Below are 21381 nucleotides of genomic sequence, written 5' to 3'. Positions count from 1 at the left end.
TGTATAGTAGATGCCCCAAACTAGTTGTTGACCTAATGAATAAGTTCTTGGATTGAAGACAATGAGTCTTTCCCTCTTGTGTACCCCCATACCTCCCAATGATACCGCCATTTACTGGTGATGAGTTCTGCTCCCTCTAATGTTGAAGTTTGAACACTACAGAAGCACACCAAGGCAAGCATATTAAGCAGGTTTTGTTTAAAAGTAGTAATCATGCAGACTTCTCCTGGGAGGGAGAAGGGGGCCATGGCTAATGTACTAAAGTCCCAAGAAGTGAGCTCACCCTACATCTTTTATAGGTTAAGGTCTCTTTTGTTCTTCAGTTCTCTCCCCCCTTATCTCTCCTTCCTGCCCACCTGATTAGGCCCGATTTTGCATAAAGTAAGACTCTGATGGGCAGGGGAAGGGCCAACGTGATTCAGGCAGGTAAGGGCCCAGGGGGCATTAATTAGCATCTCCTGGTCTGTAGTCCCTGACAAGGGCAGGTAAATTTGGTTATCAATGGGCTCTGCAGCTCCTTGACATTCCATTCTTCCAGGGTTGGTCTCCAACTTCCAGAGGAAGATGGCTTTCATGGCCTCCATTTCCTTGATTTGACCGGATCCCCTATTTCTACACTAACTGCCTGTCCCCAATTCTGGCTTCACCAACACATTGTGACAACCAGAAGGAATTTGCAAATAGATTTGTAAAAGGACAGCAGGGTGGTGATGGCATGATTAAAAGGGATTGAGGGGACAGTGAAACTTCAGGAGGAAAGAGAAAGTGTCCATTAAGAGAGGCCAGAAGGGAGAGTCTCTTCCCCAATTCTGCTGACTTCACAGGGCTCTCTAGGGCTATATTGGGTGCTCATCACTGATGAGAGATTTTGCATTGTCTTCTCCTCTGAAAAGAGATTATATTTTAGAGCCACAACATGGGAATCCCAAAGGGTGAAGTGAGGCGATGAGGAGGAAATATACATGAAGGAAAATCGTAGCTTTCTTCTTCCCTTTCTCTCCTATTTTCTGAGCTTTCCCTATGTATGCATGAATGTGTGGCTCTTCATTTTGTCTGTCAACAGGAAGTGGGGCTATGGCATCAGATGTCTTGGGCTCACTGTCTTACATCAGTTCTCTTTAGTTTTGCATGGGAGTGTGTGTTCCTTCAGCCCCTGCATGTTCATTTGCTCTTATGCTAAGGAAAGAGAGACCCTATGTGCTAGTGACCTCACCAGCTGAAAAAATAATCCAGTCAGTGGTATACAATCCTTATGTTTTCTATAAGGTCTGCTGCCACCAACAAATGCTTTTAAGGGGTGAGAATTTTTCCCTTCAGAGACACCATCTGTTCCTGCATTCCCTTTTGAGTATGAGAATTGTTATGAAGACACTACAATGACTCCTCCCAGCTGTTCTTGGATCTGGGACTATATCTTTTTAGAGCTGCACATTTTCTGGGGCAGGAGTATAGAGATTGTAGAAATGAGATTTGGGGTCTAATAAATGGAATGTGTAGCAATATGTACTGTAATCATAGGAGATACTTTTCTCCTTAATTACTAAGTGTCACATGAGAGATGAAGGAGGAAAATGGAATGCAATATATTCAATGAATCATGTTCATGAAACACTATTCTGACTCTTTCTGAGTGCATTGGCTCTAAGGAAGATTGGACAGATGTTGTTCTTTTAGATTTTCCATGACAGGAACTGGAGCTGTTCTAAGAATATGCAGGATGTCAAAGAGGGTTTTCCTTTGTAGATGAGATCTGGGGCATAAAGAGCCTTATGTCAAAGTTTAGTATAGTGTTTCTTTTATACCTATTAAAGAAGAGTTTGGGGGAAACTAGCTTTGTGGGTGACACAGGGAGCATAGGCAGCTCCAATTTTCAGAAAACCAGGATCATTGATCATTTTATTTTTGACAGGTACCCTGAAGCAACTACTTTAGAACAATTATTGCATTTGTAGAGCCCTTGATAGTTTTCCAGGCATCTTCACATGCTTTGTGTTTTAAGTCACAATTAACTGGGTAAATTGGATTCTTTTCTGTTTTTTATAATATGAAAAGAGGTTCAGAGACTTTAAAGAAAAAATTCAGGAGAACGGTGCCAAGAGCAGATTCCAAATGTATCTTATTCCAGATTATATACTTTTCTCACAATAACACCATGTGATTTTCACAATGAAGGCCAATAGAGTCAGAACTGTGACAGTCAGTAACCTCACAAATTTGGGAGATATGAAAAATAGCATTCAAGCAATTATTTGAAGGAGGATAAATGATTCTGAGCTTCTCTAATAGCTCTGAACCCCAGAGAGGGGTGGGGACAGAGAAAGCTCAGCCAATACACAGATTGCTACTATTTCCAAGATTCAGCTATTTCTCTTCAATGCATGTTTATCTGCTTGTTGTAAGATTAATTTAAATTCTAAAAAAGTTGATTTCAACCAGTTCTTATTTTGACTTTTTAAATTTCTGGTCATGCTTGCTCCACCATTTCAGAATTTCAGCCTCATCCCTTTCTTTTTGATCTCCTGCTGGTACCATATGTAGGTCCAATATACAAGCAAGAGACAAACAACAAGGGATCAAGGTAATGAAGTCCATAAATTCAGTCTTCTGACACAAAGACAACATTGGAAGATCAAATGGAGTCAGGAAAAGGGGTTTGAAAATATTGTGTAAGCCAGAATTCCAATTTGACTTCATAATCATCAGAAATAATTTTACATGCATTTTAATACATGCAATTAAAATGAGTAGAGAACACTACTCCATACATAGAGCAAAATTATAATCAATAATCCTTTTGGCTGGTATGAAATCCAACAAGAAGGATAGATTATAATACCAAGTCAATTTTGTCTGCTTATAAGTTCTATGCCTACACTAGGAATATGCCTGTCATTAAAATCATATTCTCCTTACAACGTATTTGGACTGATATAGCCAAGGTTTTTATCATCTTCCATTTCTTACTTTCTGGGCTTAATAAACTCCATTATGAGCTCATATTGTAGACATGTTTATCTGTAGACATATTTATTCATATAGATTTAAATCTTGCCAAACTGGAGATACCCCTATCTCTTTAATTTTGTTCTCTTTATCTTTAAATTATTTTTCATGCACTGGTTTTATGGTTAAACTCTTAAGACAATCTTTCCCCTTATTTTAAAGTTAATGGGATTAGGTAATTGCACATTTGCTTTGTATACTAAGTACATCAGACTGATGATAAAAGACTTTTTGTACTAAAGGTGATTCAGAAATGTGCTATGAAAAGAATCATGTGTTAATTGGATGAAGTTCAAGAAAGTTGTTTGGACCACAAGAATGTAAGGATTTTCAAATTAGAATGGAACCACCATTTGATATAGTTATCCCACTCCTTGGTTTATACCCCAAAGACTTAAAATCAGCATACTACAGTGATACAGCTACATCAATGTTCATAGCTGCTCAATTCACCATAGCAAAGCTATAGAACCATCCTGGGTGTACTTCGACAGATGACTGCATGAAGAAAATGTGGTACATGTACACAATGGAATATTACTCAGCCTTAAAGGAATGAAATTATGGCATTTGTTGATAAATGGATGAAACTGAAGACTGCCATGCTAAGTGAAATAAGCCAGTCCCAAAAAACCAAAGGCTGAATGTTCTCTCTGATATGCGGATGTTAACTCACAAAAAGGGAAAGGGAGGGAAGAATAGAACTTTATTGGTTTAGACAAAGAGGAATGAAGGGAAGGGAGAGGGATGGGAATAGGAAAGACAGTAGAATGAACCTGACATGACCTTCCTATGTTCATATATGAATAACATGACGAGTGGTGCAGCGGTTGTCTTAGTGGTAGAGTGCTTGCCTAACATGTGTGAGGCACTGGGTTCAATCATCAGCACCACATAAAAATCAGTACTTAAAACAAAATTGTTGTGTCCATATATGACTAAAAAATTTTAAAAAAATACATGACCATTGAAACTCCATATCATATACAACCACAAGAAAGGATCCTAATTAGAATAATTTATATTCCATGTATGTACAATGTCAAAATTCACTCTATTGTCATGTGTATCTAGAAAGAACAAATAAAAAAGTTAAAAAGAATAATGATTTTCACATAGCACATCTGAGTACAATTGTCCAGAAAGCTTAAACAAAAATTTAACAAAACATTTTATATGTATGATGATTTCTATAGATTTATCACTTTTAAAACTGTAAACTGTAAACAAATGAAAACTAATTGCTTGATTGTAAAAGAGTTTTTATTGATCAGCTGAGGCTAAGTTTTGCTGCTGTAACTGAACTCAGAAGTCACAATGGCTTACTACATAAAGATGTATTTCTCCTTCCCTTCACATATCTACCATAGGTCATATATGACTCTATTGTAGAATCCAGGTTGAACTGGTAGTCTCATGACTGATAAAACAAACTCCCAACAAAGAAATAACAAAGCCTACTCATGCCATTGAAAGAATGGACATTTTTTTTAAGCTGTCTGTTTTATCTCAACTCCCTAAGGTCTCACGTGAGTCACGAGTTGGGTCCCAGCGCGCTGGAATAAAAGCCTCTTGTGGTTTGCATCAAGTGACACCTCCTGCAGTTGATTGGGGTTGCTGTCGATCCATGGGACAGAGTTAGGGTCTCCTTTTTGGGGTTCTTACATTTGGGGGCTCGTCCGGGATCTGACGGCCCCCCTCATCCGCGGAGTCGACCTTGGAGGTAAGAAGGGGTACCCCGAGGTTGTCTGTCTTTGTATTGTGTTTTGTTAGTTGGTCTGGTCCTGTGAGTGCGCTTTCAGTTTCGGTTTCGGTTTCGCAGCCTTTTGGCGACTCGTGAGAGTGGCCGAACAGTGGTCGGTAGACATGCCTGGAGGGCCACAGGTTGCAGCCCTGGGGGACACCCCAAGGGTGGAGGAAAGCCAGGGACACCTCGTAGTCTCCTACGGTAAGGGCGCTGATCGGGTTCAATTGTTGGATCAGAGATTGGCGCCCGTCTGATTCTGTTGCGTGTTTGTGGCAGACAAGGTGGAGTAAGTGGGTCCTCGTGTCTGTAGCATTTTTGTTGTTTGTGTTTCTAACAACAGACAAACTGACGATTGGACAGACTGTGACAACCCCTCTTACTCTGACATTAGACCATTGGGCTGAAGTTCAGGGAAGAGGTCGCGACCTATCAGTTGAGATCAAGAAAGCCCCATGGCGGACCTTCTGCTCCTCAGAACGGTCTGCTTTTAATGTAGGATGGCCAGCAGAAGGGACCTTTAATCTGTCATTCTTGCTGTTAAAGAGATTGTTTTTCAGAAGAAACCTGGAGCCCATCCAAATCAGGAGCCCTACATCGTGGTCTGGCAGGATCTGGTGCAAAATCCACCCCCTGGATTCGACCTTGGGTTGCAAAACCCAAGCCCCGGCCAGCCACACAAATCCTAGCTGCCCAATCTCCCAGTTCTGGGGGGAAATCCAGTCACTCAGACCCAGCCCAAGAAGATTTATCCCGAAACCCAGGCTGACCACCTTCTCCTTGACTCACCTCCCCCATACCCTCCCGCCTCGGACCCCGTAGGGGGTCAGGAAGAGACAGAAGGACCGCCGGCCCCTGCAGTTGCCCCCTCTGCTCCCCCTAACGAGTCTCTGCGGGCCCACGCAGGGAACCACAGGGCCTGCAAGGGGTACCAGGAGCCGCCGCAGAATAACTCCCCACACTACCGTTGCCCTTCCCCTAAGGGCTTATGGGCCCCCGCCGGTGGCAATGGATGGTGGACCAGCTCCTCTTCAGCCCCTCCAGTACTGGCCTTTTTCCTCCACAGACTTGTATAACTGGAAAACTAATCATCCTCCCTTTTCAGAGGACCCCCAGCACTTAACCGGGCTGGTGGAGTCTTTAATGTTCTCTCATCAGCCCACATGGGATGATTGCCAACAGCTACAACAGACCCTTTTCACTACTGAGGAGAGGGAGAGGATTTTATTGGAGGCAAGGAAGAATGTAACAGGAGCAGATGGACGACCCACCCAGCTCCCCAACATCATTGAGACTGCCTTCCCCCTCTCCAGGCCTGACTGGGATTTCAACACAGCAGAAGGTAGGGAGTGACTGACAGTCTATCGCCAGACTCTAGTGGCCTGCCTCTGCGGGGCAGCGACACGCCCCACTAATTTGGCTAAGGTAAGAGAGGTTATCCAGGGGACCACGGAACCCCCGTCAGTATTTCTCGAGCACTTAATGGAAGCTTTCAGGCGCTACACCCCGTTTGATCCTTCCTCTGAGGGGCAAAGGGCTTCCATGGCCATGGCTTTTATAGGGCAGTCAGCAATAGATATTAAGAGAAAGTTGCAGAGAATAGAAGGGTTACAAGATTATACCCTACAGGATTTAGTTAAGGAGGCAGAGAAAGTGTATCATAAGAGAGAAACTGAGGAAGAGAAGGAGCAAAGGAAAGAAAAGGAGAGAGAGGAAAGATTAAACAAAAGGGATCGTAAGCAGGAGAAGAACCTAACATGAATTTTGGCCACAGTAGTAGGTGAGAAAGGCCAGGAACAAACACAAGGCAGGGCTAAAAAAGGGTCAGGTAACCTGGGAAACCGCACTCCATTAGACAAGGATCAGTGTGCCTACTGCAAGGAGAGAGGTCACTGGGCTAGAGAGTGTCCTAAGAAGAAGACTGGGCCCTCCAAGAAAGTATTAGCCCTAGAAGAAGAAGAAGATTAGCAGGGATGGGGCTCAGAACCCCTCCCCAAGCCTAGGGTAACGCTAGAGGTGGAGGGGAAGCCAGTTGAGTTCTTAGTAGATACTGGGGCTCAACACTCGGTCCTACTCGAACCGTCTGGGCCCATCTCCCACAAGAAATCGTGGGTCATAGGAGCTACAGGGCACCAGCAGTACTCATGGACTACCCAAAGAACAGTAGACTTAGGAACGGGTCGGGTAACCCACTCGTTTCTAGTCATCCCCGAGTGCCCTACACCTCTACTTGGGAGAGATCTTCTAACCAAAATGGGAGCTCAGATTACCTTCACCCCTGATGGCCCAGAGGTGACCCAAAGCAAGAGAATAACTACTGCCCTGACTATGCGCCTGGATGATGAACACAGACTTTTTGAGAGACAGGGAGCAAAAATATGTCACATCAATAACGGGTTGAACAGGTATCCAGGGGCGTGGGCTGAAACGGCTGGAACAGGACTAGCTGCAGAAAGACCACCCATAGTCATAGAGCTTAAGGCCACATCTATTCCTGTGGCTGTACGTCAATACCCTATGACTAAAGAGGCCCGGGAAGGAATTAGGCCCCATTTCCAGCGCCTCCTTCAGCAAGGTATCCTAGTGAAGTGTCAGTCACCATGGAACACGCCCTTGTTACCTGTTAAAAAGCCTGGCACAGGAGACTATCGCCCGGTACAGGACTTAAGAGAAGTAAACAAGCGAGTACAGGACATCCACCCCACTGTACCTAACTTGTTGAGCTCTCTTCCCCCGGATCATATTTGGTACACTGTCTTGAACTTAAAGGACGCTTTCTTCTGCCTGCGACTACACCCTTCCAGCCAAAACATCTTAACCAAAGGGCTGACAGGGAAGCCAAGCGGGCGGCTCAAGGACTTAACGTCCTATCCTTTTCGGGTGAAGAACCATCTCACCCTAAGGATGCGGTATACCCCTCTATTAGGAACTTTGAATATTCAGAACTAGACCTTGAGGAAATGGACAGATTAGGATTTTGCCTGGAAACTCCAGAGGGGATCCGGGAAACCTCAGAAGGAAAAAGAATTCTCCCTGAAAAACAGGCGATCATTTTTCTCAGACATCTTCACAAGTTAACACATCTGGGCCCAAAACATTTAAAAACTCTTGTCTAGTCTTCACCGTATTACATCATGAAGCTCGGGAAGCTTGAAGATACAACTGTAAAAGAATGCAAGTCTTGCCAGATGGTGATTGCCCAGCCCAGCAAGCTACCTCATGGCAAACGGCTCCAAGGAGACCGTCCTGGGAGTTACTGGGAAGTGGACTTTACTGAGGTAAAACCAGCCAGGTATGGATACAGATACTTATTAGTATCCATAGATACATTTACAGGATAGGTTGAAGCCTTTCCTACCAAGGAGACTGCTCAGATGGTGGCCAAAACAATACTAGAAGACATCTTCCAGAGGTTCGGGGTGCCCAAGGTAATCAGGTCAGACAACAGCCCTGCATTTGTTGCCCAGGTAAGTCAGGGACTGGCCTAGATCTTGGGGCTTAATTGGAAATTACATTGTGCTTATAGGCCCCAAAGCTCAGGGCAGGTAGAAAGAATGAATAGAACTTTAAATGAGGTCATGACTAAATTATCCTTAGAGACTGGCATAACAGACTGGACAGTCCTCCTTCCCTTTGCTTTGTTTCGGGTGCGCAATACCCCTGGCTCCCTCAAGCTCCACATCCACCGTGTTCCTGCTCCTGTTGACACACCTTCCGCTGATAAGTAGTCCTAACCCTCATGTCCACCCTGATGGGTCCCCTTGTTATACTGCTTTTACTCCTCACTTTTGGGCCCTGCATCGTAAATCTCCTAGTCACCTTCATCCGGGAGAGAGTAAGTGCTGTACAGGTACTAATGCTCAGGCAACAATACCAGTCCCTCCACCAAGGAAATAGCTTTGGAGAAGAGTATATAGAGACAGAAGTTCCATGATTAGAACTTACCAAAAAGAAAATGGGGGAATGAAAGAATGGACATTTTTTTAAGCTGTCTGTTTTATCTCAACTCCCTAAGGTTTCCCTCCCAGTGATGGGAACAAAGCCCTTAAAGCTGTTCCAGGAAACAGCCCCAAACAGAGAGTAAAAGAGTAAATTGAGCAAGATAGTGCTCAGACAGTTAAGATATATAGGATATAAGATTATCAGAAACTGTTGACAAGAATCTACGCCCTATTGTAAAACATTGTGAAACATGTTGTATGTTATCAGCAAACCCAGACCCCCTTTGGAATTTCCCAGCGGCTTTGTTCCCCTTTTCCCTTCTGTGTGCGATCCCTCCTGATGTGTGGTTTCTGCCTTCATAAACTTGTAAGATTTCCTGCTAGGGACTTGACTCCTTGACTCCTGCGTGAGTCACGAGTCGGGTCCCAGCGCACTGGAATAAAAGCCTCTTGTGGTTTGCATCAAGTGACACCTGCTGCGGTTGATTGGGGTTGCTGTCGATCCGTGGGACAGAGTTAGGGTCTCCTTTTTGGGAGTCTTACACCATGAATTTTCCTCCTAAGAAATGAATCACTTCTACTTATAAGTCATATGGCTAAATCCATATCCAAAGCATAGGGAAGTATATTGTTCCACAGAAAGAGTAAAAGGAGAGCTGGGGATGTAGCTCAGTGGTAGAGTACTTGCCTAGCAGGCAACAAGCCATGGATTCAATCCCCAGCACCCCCAAAACAAACAAAAAAACCAAAAGAAAAACAAAGGAAATTATGAATATGGTAAACAATAATGCAACATACTGTAATGTCTTAGTAATCTATCTTAGAAACTATAGTTATATTTGTTTTCAAGACATCTATACTCCCTACTACTTCCTTTTCAACAGGTTTCATCAGCATGCATTATTAATATGGTAAATTAATTAAAATTAATTTTATTTAATACATTTAAGTTAATTTACTATAAAAGTAAAATTTATTTTATCATAAAATTTTTGAGATGATTAAGGCTTTTTTTTTTACCTTAGAGAATAAGAGTGTTGACATATAACAGAAATGAGCTGATGAAGTATTCCTGTTCACGTAACAGTGGTCCACTTTATGCTTTGAATATAGCCCTTGCTGCTCTGCCACTGCAACTTACTTTTAAAATGGACATGTTTCTTTCTCTTCCTCTCTCTCTGCTCCTCCCTAATCTCTCTCCTTCCCTAATCTCAGGAGAAACAGGCCAACCTTTCTTCCCCATCCTCGGCAGAGTTATCTGTGCCTGAGTACACATCCACCATAGGAATGAGGTTATCCAGACTTTGGGGATGGGACTAGGAGATCTCAGAAATGACTGTCTCCCAAATTAACAAATGAATGACAACTCCAGACAGACAACACATGGAATGTAGCCTTTGAGTCCCCTCTTTAAAAGTCCTCTGTTCCTGCTGATGATGGTTCAGGAACCAAACACAAAAGGCAGAAAGGAAAGAGTTGCCCATGTTACTGTTACCAAAAGCTTTGTTCTTGACCCCATGCCAATTCAATAATGAGAAAAATGGTTTTGAGAAAAATGGAACACTCTGGAGGGGGAAAGAATGGTGGTGGGAGAAGAGGAAGAAACTTGTCCATTTTAAAAATAAGTAACAGAAGCAAAGCAACAAGGGCTATATTCAAAGCATGAAGTGGACCACAGTTACATTACCCCTCCCTCAACTCTAAGCAGCCTGGAGAGTGATGCTTCCCCACAGCAGGAAGGAGAAGGAATTAAATCCAGGCTTTAAATTTGAAATTCAGTACCAGACCCACCACAGTGAAACCCAGTGTTGGGCAGAGCTATATAACCCCTGCTTCCAGGCCAAAACCTGTGAACTGAGCCTTGGAAATCACATTAGTCAAGGGACCAAGGGACTGCCACTGCAACCCTTCCTTCCCACTTAGGCAGCAGGGGACCAAGCAAGATTCTGTCCTCTGGGCAGTAGGGCACAAAAGTGAGTAGAGCGCTTTGTTTTGGACCGAAGTGCAGGGCCCACTATAGTGAGATCCAGCACCAGGCAGAAATTAAAATCCTCTGTATCCAGGGAAGAGCTCAGTGAAGTCTCTAGACCTGCCTTAGCATCTTGCAAAGGGTAGACAAATTTTGGCTCACATCACTGCCAGCCTCGGAGTGGGCCTGGAACACTTTCTCCCCTCCATGAAGACTAAGTGGGTCCCTGCTGCTATGAGACTCAGGCGTGACCTGGCTTAGCATCCATCTTGGCAGCCAAGAGACTGTCTCTACCACCTATCTCCCCACTTTGGGCAGAGCTGCTGATACTGGTGTTGAGAATCAATCAGTATCCGGTCCATCCCCTAGTGTTGAAGATTGAACACCTGAGAAACACCGAGGCAAGAGCAAAATGTTTTATTGAAAGGATAGAACAGAGAGAGAGACAGAGACGAGGCAGAGGAGGGGATCCAAGTTGGAAGCTGGTGCCTGAGGAAGTGGGGGTGTCCTGTCCCTTTTATAGATTTTAGATTTCCTTTGTTCTCATGCCTCCCTTCTCCCCTTATCTTGCCTACATGATCAGGGACCAAAAGGTGGCATGATCCAAGGGCAAGAACTGCCCAGGGATACAAGCAGGAAGGGAGAGGACCAGGGGCCATTCATTAACAACTCTTTGTTGGGAAGAAGGGTTCCCTAGAGGCAGGTTACCTTGGTGACAGGAGAGGAGGTATTAGCATTTTATTTCCTTTCTTTCCAGCCAGGCCCTATCTTCCTGATCTGACCCAATCATTCATTATATCCTTTTGCCCCCACTCCCCCCACAGTTAGCTCTAGGTCAGTGCTACAGATGGAAGATTCCAGACCATGCTTTGGTCTTCATTGACTCTAGCTGTTTCATGGTCTTTGGTACACCAAGAAAACAGTGCAAGTGCTGTTACTGTAAGACTTAGGCACTGCGCAGTAGGAACTGACTGCCCTCACTAACCCTACTGTTAGGTAGAACTTGACATAGGCTATGTCATTTTGAAACTTATTCTCCATCTTAAAACAAGAGTCAACTCAAGGTCATTCTGACTCAACCTGACCTAAACCCCAGACAATACTTCATCATCATAAGAAAGGAAATTGTTAACTGGGACTGAAATCCTGAAAACACCGGGTTCCTTATGAAGGTAACACCACAAGGACACTTTCCTGACAATCCTGTGGCCAAGGCCTAATTTCCCCACTCCCTCATTCTCCTACATCTACCCCAGGCTGTAAGTGGAAGAGGGGTTCCAGTCTCCACTGGATCTCCCTCCACAGGTTTGTCCTGAAAAAACTTGTGTTACTGTTGAGCCACCATTTCTCTCTATTTCCTTCATTTGTTTCTTTCCTTACACCTATCCCAACCTCAGGAAGCATAGTGTGGAGCAAGATTCCATTCACTACAGGTAAATCAAGGCAGTTAGCACAGGACTTGGTGTTAAACTCAGTGCCATACTAATGAAATCTAACATTGGGCAGACCCTAACAGCCCCCATCCCCAGGTCTGCCTGCAGACAAAGACACTGGAACAGCCCTGGTGTCAGAGAGAGACACAAGGCCCCAGTCTATCAGACTTCTGGCCAGCATTCTCTGTGGCTAGTTGCAATGGTCTTGGACCACAAGTCCACCTCAGCAGTAGGCAGCCCAAGCTATGAGGGACTTGGCCTTACCACAATGCTCTGCTGCTCTCAACAGGGTATGACAGGATTATGGCACTGATGGGCCATTGGTATGGCCCAGGGGCCTGGGATCGATCCATTCATGGAGTTGGGCAGAAACCCACAATGCCTAACCACGGGCGGGTGACTGTGTGATAAGGCATCTGGGCCTAACACAGTCCAGGGAAGAAGCTGGCTAAAACAGACTACCTTTCTTTTCTTTTTTTTTTTTAAAGTACTAGGGATTTAACCCAAAGGTACTTTACCACAGAGCTACTTCCACAGCCCTTTTCATTTTTATTTTATTTAAAATATTTTGAATTGCGGATGAACATAACACCTTTATTTTATTTATTTGTTTATTTTTTATGTGGTGCTGAGAATCAAACCCAGTGAGCTCCACCACTGAGCTACAACCCCAGTACCAGCCCTTTTTATTTTTAATTATTTGTTTATTTTTTTGATACTAGGGATTGAACCCAGGGATGTTTTACCACTGAGCTATATCTCCATTCCCTTAAAAAAAAAAAAAAAAAAAAATACAAGTTCTCCCTCAGTTGCTGAAGGTTTCGCTAAGTTACTAAAGTTCTAACTTGTGATCCTCCTGGGTTGGCCTCTCAAATTGCTGAGATTACAGGTGTGTACCACCACACCTGGCTTAGAGGACCCGTTTAAACTCCTCCAATTCACACTGAACTACACATCAACTGCAGATTTGGGACAAACCTGGACTTGGATTGCTTTCTAGTGCTGAAATAGCTACAACACGTCAACAGCGAACTCATGAAAAACCTGGATTTAGGGTGCCAGCTAGTGCTGAAACAATAGAAGTGACTACAGGTACAGAGAAAATAAGTCCTCTGTTTAGAATTTCAAAAGACAGGCGCAAACAAAGCTAGAATACGAAGACTGGAATAAATATCTAACCTTTAATGCCCAGATGATGTCGCTCACCAACAGTGTCAAGAACTTTCAGAATTGTGACCACACCTAATCATCAAAATAAGGTGCCAGAAACTAACCAGATAATAAACCATATGGGCTCAGATGGAAACTCTCAGATGGAAAATTTAAGATATTTTCATATTTCCCCAGTTTTATTGAGTTATGATTGGCAAATAATCTTGAAACCTTTGTACTCCAGGTAGAGAAATGACTGCATATTTTAAAAAAAGATTTAGTGTGACCATAAATCCTTTGACCCTATCCACAGTCTAGAGATCAGTCCACCTTTGCCTGCCAGGCCTTGAGAATTTTTATTCTCCAGAAAGTTTAAGCCAGAGAAGATTATAGATGAATAAAAATAGATAATTAATGGTCAGGTAATCAGGGTAATGGAACCCATTTAAGGGTTTTTGTTTGTTTGTTTTTTGATTTTTTGTTTTGTTTTGTTTTTTCTTAATGTAAAGACCACTCCAGGAGAGTACCCTGTAGAAACATTCCAAACATTTCAGTCAACTTTTTGTCTTGGGAAAATGGAAGTGGGGGTGGACCTGAATGGAAATTACAGGAAGGTTCAAACTCAAGAGCTAAAGGACACAGCCAATTAAAAAGCCAATAGCCTTGGTAGGGACTTCTCCAACACCTTTAGCATGAATTTTCATCAGTGTCTCTACTCAGAAGCATATAAACCTCTGGACTAGTACATTTAAATGAAATTTGCCATTAGTTCCCTCTTGCCTTGTGGGAGTTCTTTCCTTTTTCTTCTCATTTAAATAAATCCTACTCTGTTCTCTGTTGCCTTCCATTATTGTCTGTGGATTTTATTCTTCGAATTTGTAAGCCAAGAACCCAGAAAGAAATTGATGAAGCAGAGAATATAGTTTCATTTCAAACTCTGGTTTCATAGACATGAGGGCAATAGGCACCACTGAAGATGGAGGGTAGGCTATTACAGGAAGGTTCAAACTCAGGAACTGAAGAAATAGCCAGGCACAGTGGCATACACCTATACCAACAACTTAGTGAGGTCCTAAGCAACTTAGCAAGACCCTGTCTCTAAATAAAACAAAAAGGACTGGAAATGTGGCTTGGTGGTAAAGCATCCCTGGTACCAAAGGGTGGGGGGAACAGGAGAATCAAGTAAGATCTATTAATAGAATTCTGAAAACTCTCAAAGTCCCTGTAACCATAAAATAGTTTCTGACTGTCCCAAGATGCAAAGACCTACAAATACTGACATTTGTAGAGTTCCTGATGAGATGGCTGGAACTGTACCCAACAATTTGCAAAGACAAATGTCTTAAAAGTCTCATGCTTGCACAAAGTACATGCAATTATCACGTTAGTATCTGAATCCTAAATATTAATATAAATAGATAGCTAAAGATCCTGACCTGAGAAAATCTCTAATGGGAAAAACACAGTAGAAAGAGAAAGGGAAAGAGAAGGAAGGAGGGAGGGGGACAAGAACTTGTTAATGGGAAGGAGGAGAAAACTAAATAATAACACAAAGGTAATATTTTTAGAAAAATAAGGACATATTATGTTCCATTAAAGGAGTAGATGCTATCAAAATCAAGAGAAAAAAACTTTAGAAACTAAATGATATCTTGGAAATGTAATTGAAATGTCAGAATAGGCTGGAAGATAATTTCAAGAAAATATTTCACAAAGAAAAGGAAAAGATGACAAAGAGGGATTTAGAAACTTTAGAAAATTAGAGGATAATTAAGGGATGATTAGAATCTGAATAAGCATCAGAAAGAAACAGAAAAAAGATGGCAGAAAGTTATTATTTTTTTAATCTCCCAAGAAAACTTTCCAGAAGTAAAGATCATGAATTCCTTGGATTGAAGGAATCCACCAAATGATAGAAAATAATATTTTAAAATAATAATAATTAAAAAACAAATACACAACCCTAAAAACCTATGCCAATAATAAAGAGAACATTTTAATATATTCCAACAAGGTGAGATACCAAAGAGTTAAGGATCAGATGGCAATGGAATCCTCATTAACAACACCGGAAACTAGAAGATAGTAAAGAAGTGGTTTCAAAATTTTAAGAACAAATTATTTCCAAACTAAAATATTGTACTCAATCAAGCTATCTGTAATGAAGATACAGTAAACATATCTTAGACTGTGAATGGGAAGTGCTCTAGCAACAGTTAAGAAGTAAATGATAAAAGAGGAAAACATAATTTAGGAAATAGGTACAAAATTCAGATGATTAATTGGTGAAATTCCCAGGGTGATGCCAAAGAAAAAGAGGATGGAACATTGAGAGAGATTAAATAAACAAATAAATAAATAAACATATACATAAACAAACAGATATGAAACCTATAGACTATCTGACACATTGTAATACTTGATTAGAGGTTTTGAATTCTTTTGTAAAGACTGAAAATGAGTTAACATGAGATATTTAAGTTAACATGTGACCACGGAATGAGGTGGATTTTACAATAAAGGTCTACACTAAATGCTTTGGGGTTAGGGGATAAAACTCCCACTGGGGCATTTATGAAACAAAGTGGCCCTTCATTCATTCTTTCACTTATTCCACAAATGCTCTCAGAGCCTGCTATTTACTACTAGGCGTTGCTGTAGGTGCTGGGGTTACAACAAGGAACAAACCAGACAAAAATCCCTGTCCTTATTGAGCTGACAGCCTAGTGGGTGAGAAGAGAGAAAGTTAACAAAACGAATGAGGGAAGTCCTAAGAAAAATTAAGCATCTTTTAGGGTTAGGGATTGGCAAAAGGGTCAAGTAGGGGAGAAAAGGGAGAGTGTTAATAAAGCAGCCAGTGATGGACAAGGGGGTCTGCTAGGCTGAAAAGGAGACTCAGAAATAAAATGTGCCCATTGCAGACCTATCAATTCTGCTGTCCCACGGGTGATTCAAATCACTTGTGCTTGGAAAAGGCCAACCGATTGTGTGGCAGTCTTTCATCACCACAGCTGATCGATGAGCATCGACTGCAGGCACGTATTTGATCGTTTCTCAGAAACAGGCCTTTGGAGTAGTTCTCAGGCCACCGAACTAGCTTGAAGAGTTTTAGTGGAAGTGTTTCTTTGATCGGTCATACTTTGGTATCAAGAACCCTGTAGTCCACAGATGCGAATTTAAAATTCCAGCTCTGCCACTTGCTCACCGTGACATTTGATGCGTGTTGGAACTCCAGGTTGCAGAATCTGATGTGGCAGGCAGGCTGGTTAGTAATGTGTTCCCTAGGGATCAACACCTGGGAAATCCAGGGGAAGGAAGGATCGGATAGAGGGAAAAGTCAGGCTTCAGTAAAGGCTCAGTGGAGGCCCCAGCAGTTTCCATGGGGAGCTCAGAACCAGGGACAACCCTTCATTGTTGCCCCAAGTTGGGCCAAGACGGGAAATTTGTAATCAATTTCTTTCATGTATTTCAATGGAGATTTATCCCATACAGAAAATCCAATTGACTAATAAATCAAGGACTGGGGTAACACATGAGTACCACTTATTGGCATAGATAGAATTATTCTGAAGCATTCTGAATAACACAAAGTTTGCAAAAATAAGGAAATAACCATTAAAGAACAGATTTTCCAACTGGGAATTTTACACTGTGGCGTGGTGAGAATTTAGCCATGGCTAGTATTTAAAGGCTTCTCACTGTGTGTGTTCAGGTATTTGAAATTGTTTTGAGACCTTAGTGTCTCCCTGACAATGCTTTTCTGTTTTGAGGTCATAGGAAATTTGGATACCATCCTACACAGTGGTTGTATTTTAACTTGTAGTTTGTAAAACACCCATTTCCAGATTAAAGCAAGGCTTATAATCAATATGTAGTTTAAACATGTGAATTCGTCCTTAGTGGAGAGTGTTCAGGTGTTCATCTGGACTGTTACCTAAATCCTAAAATGTCTATACCCATTAGTTCACTCCAGCTCTCTACTGATGTCAGATTTATCTTTCAAAGTGAAAAGAACTGATCTTGCCTTAACCTGCAATGATTTCCCAAATGAATGAAGTTCAGACACCTAAGCAGATTTCAGAGACTGTGATTGCCTCTTGGGTCCCATCACCTGCGACTCTTCAAGTTTCACTCTGAGAATCAAGTCCCCACCAAACTCTCCACATTGTCTTAGTTGCATATTCTTTATCCTCTACCATCCCTTTCTCTCCTGTGAACTCCTTCACATTTCAAAAATCAACTCGAATATAATTTTTCCAACAAAGGTGTTGCTGAGCATTGGCATGGCCTTTGCTGTGGTCCCAAAGCATCCTCATATACATAGCCATTACCACTCCTACACAGTGTAATTTTTTACATGTTTTTTTTTTTTCCTCTTTATACTGGAAATATCCTGAGAGCACATATCGCATCTTTATGTCCAGGTCAGTTTCTGGATAATATCAGCTATTCAAGGATTCATTCTGAATAAGTAATCAATCCACCTTGTATAACATCCAAGAACTTGTTCCATAAGTCTAGAGAATATGGACTTGGAAAATACATTATATGTTTAATTCTAAATTTCTCTTGTACTGATTTAAGATCATTTACATTTTAGAGTTCTAACCTCATTGTAGCATCTTTATTGTTTTACAGTCGAAGGAGTAAATGTTTCCACAAAGAGTTCCTCTTCCAACTTTGTCATCATTTTCATTTTAATGTTGGTTATGGACTCAGTCCAAAAATGAGTTGATACAATAATATATTTAGATTCTGAGGCACGCCATGAGAAGTAGGACAAAAATAAAATCCATTCTTTTTAAAATTAAGCAATGTAAGAATCTGGGATTTTTATAAATTCTAGAGGCTTCCGGTACTGATTAAATTCTGTCCTTATTAGTGTTTTATGTACTAAACCAGGCATTCTATGATGACAGTTCAAGAAAACTGCCAATAAGAACCATCTTATTCCATCTTTCCTCTTCCCTTTTTTTTCTTCCTAGTACTGACTTAAAGAAGACAGAAGTAAGGGATAAAGTAAAAAAAAAAAAAAAAAGAGAGACAAGAAAATAAAGAGCAAAGCACAATGAGAAATTACCCAGGCAAAGTGAACAGTTAGGATCATTCCACATCTCAGTCAAAGCTATGCAGATTGAAGAGGTGTATAAATTTGGGAAATAAACTTTTTTACAGGAAAAGTGCCCTGGTTCTTGAAAAATGGAACTGAACTCTTAATATTCCAGTAATATGTGACATATGTCTCTCCGTCAGAATTTGGGAATATAAAATGTCCAAGGGTGTTAAAACACTAAATACCTCAATGCATGAAAACCACATTGGCAGGTTTGTAAGAGCTCTTAAAGGACAGCTGTGCCTCCCTGCTGCCATTCCAGAATGCAAATCAATAGAAAATGGCATTTCAGCATTGCATTGCCAGTGAATATTAAATATAAAATTCTTTCCAGTGCTGGAAATAAGTGGGATGCATTGATTTTTTCCTCCTGACACCATTGGAATCCTACTAAGCCTGCATCTGTGGACTTGTATATGCTAATGTACATCAATGGAAAGAATGTATCATATCAGATGCCCAAGATCCATGAGAGCATTTTCCGAAAAGAAAGAGCATGCACTCTGGTAGCTCTTCAGGAATCTCAGAAACGCAGTCCACACTGAAATATTTGACTTGGAAAAGTATCATGGCTTCCACAAATGTATATCTTATCAAAGTGAGTTTGCATTTTGGAGGGTGCATATGTTGTTATAAGGGAGGAAAGATTTCTTTTCTTCATCCATTGCTAGATTCATGGTTGAAGCCCCCATAAAAACACAAATCAACAAAAGAAAACAATGCAAATTTATTTAATATAAATTTTACATGACATAGGAGCTCTTGGAAATGAAACCCTTCTCCTCCTCCCCCCAAAACAGGAAGAGCTGTGTTGTTTTATGCTTAGGTTTGATGACAAGTGGACAGCTGTGCAGAACTATGATTGGACAAAGGGAATGTGATCTAATAATAATAAATTGGGGTGAACTTAACAAGACCTATTTTTTCCAGACTCTTCTCCATCCCTCTTCCTTTGGAGATAAGGATGTTCTTTTCTTGTGGTCATAGGGAGGACACTTCTAGAAAGAGGGTTGAAAGGCCCTCTCAGGAGAAGGCCAGGAGAAGTTCAAAGAGCAATCTTCTCAGGTTATGATTTTTTCTAAACTATCAAGGTGCCATATTTCAAGGTAGCAAGTCCTGAACCCCACCAATGTCAGACCCATATCTGTTATAGGAACATAAGTTACAGCAATAAAAGATGCCAAAAGGATGGTCCTCCACAATTATTTCCTATTTGCAAACTATTGCATGAAGCAGTGTTGGAATCACTTGGAGAGTTTAGACAATTATGACTGAGTGGATCCCACATCTAGGGACATGGACTATAGCCTTTAGCATAAGAATATTTAATTGTCTTCCAAGTGATTCTAAATGGTAGCCAAGGCTGAATGCTACTGATATAAAGACTATGTGCTGTGATTCAAGTACACAGAAGGCATTCTTCCATTGAGTTAGTCACTGATTATGATTATGTTTCCATATACTCCAGTTCATTCACAGTAACATTAATATGTTTGATATGTTTGCTCAACTTCTAGGCAATAATGTGGGGGTGGGAGCCCACAACCAGAGTTTGGGAAGCAGTTGGCCACTAAAGTTTTTGACCTTCTTTGTACTAAACTTAATGATATTTTCCTGGAAACTTAAAATGAACATAAATGTTTAAGAAAAAATTGGCTACAGATGTTCATCTTTTAGACTAGTTATTGATAAAAACTAAGATTTACTGTGATGTTGAATGTTGGTAAGTTCATTGTTTAAAATAAATGATTTAAAGTCATATGAAGAGCTTGGTGACAGGCAGTTTTCTTCCTGGACTTTCTCTTACACTCCTCAGCAGATTAGTGTGGATGTTGGTGTGGAAGGATGGAAAGATCTTCCCAACCTATTTCTGATATATTCTAAACTGTATGCTGACCCAAACGAAGATACAAAAAGGTCACCACTGAATCAGACCACCTTTCTCAAACCAAACTGAGGTGAAGTAGGTGTGGGGAGTAGTAGCCTAGCAGGACTCCTACTGTATACAGAGACATGCCACACTGCCTGGGTTGTTGGCGGTGAAGAATGAGGATGAAACGATAAGTTCCTCTAGGGATACTTCTAAGGTTCCTTGGGCGTATAAATGATCTTTCTTGATGCTCTTAACTTGGACATTCTACCTCCCTTCCCCAATCTTCTCTCATTCACCAGAAACTGGTTTTCCATGCTTTCACTTACCCCAATCTCTCAGGACATCATCCCTGCCTAAGGAAATCAACATAGCTCCTTAAGTCTTGCAAATGTAGCACTTTGCTTATAATGAATGTAAGTGGATTTTTATCTGCCTGGTTATATTGCTGGTTCTGCTCAGAAGGGTAGTGGTGAGGGATTTGGGACAGTGAAAGGCTTCTACTATGTTTCTTTTCCCCTCATATCTCATCTTTTGGGAGGCAATTTCCTTTTAAATATTCTCCACTACGCCATAAAAGAAATTCCTCTTCTTTATCTACCTTCTCTTTGACCTTCTTTCTAACTAAATAGTATCTTCTCATATTAAGAGATTTCCCCCCTTTCCCTGCCGCAGTGATTTTATAACCTTCCTCTATTATCTATTAATGAAGGACATCGTGCCCAGATTGCTCCACTCTGATCCCTAAATCCATTTTAAGAGAAAAGCAAAAAGACCTTAGTTCACCTCATCACATTACATTATCAGCATAGCCCACTATTTCTTATTTCTGATATTTACTTTAATGTGTGGGGTTCTGGTACAAAACAACAGAGGATAACTCCATATTATTCAACATAAATATCATCTAGACAATAAATCTAGGTGCAAAAGGACAAAGACTCACTTGAATTCTAACAAGAACAAAAAATTCTGCAACTACCTCAACTCCCTTTGCTCTTATAACTAATACTGGTGATTAATCTCTTGGTATTCTTAATATAAGATTTAAAAACCAATATTTAATTACATCATCACATACACAAAAAATAATGGGATTATCACTTAACATGAAGCATTATGTGTGACAAGTATTCAAGAAACATTGGTTAAATGA

The 21381-nt window shown here is 41.2% G+C and overlaps 1 long non-coding RNA gene across 1 annotated transcript in view; it reads right to left on the bottom strand.

Moving 5' to 3' along the window:
* The window catches only part of LOC306650734, a 1184502-nt gene that overhangs the window by 1156202 nt on the left and 6919 nt on the right, over positions 1-21381 (bottom strand). The gene's annotated exons all lie outside the window — the stretch shown is intronic.

This window comes from Sciurus vulgaris (assembly GCF_902686455.1).
Source record: "Sciurus vulgaris genome assembly, chromosome: X".
NCBI lineage: Eukaryota > Metazoa > Chordata > Mammalia > Rodentia > Sciuridae > Sciurus > Sciurus vulgaris.
Note: the sequence above shows the minus strand (reverse complement) of the source record. Positions and strands in the feature narration are given on the sequence as shown.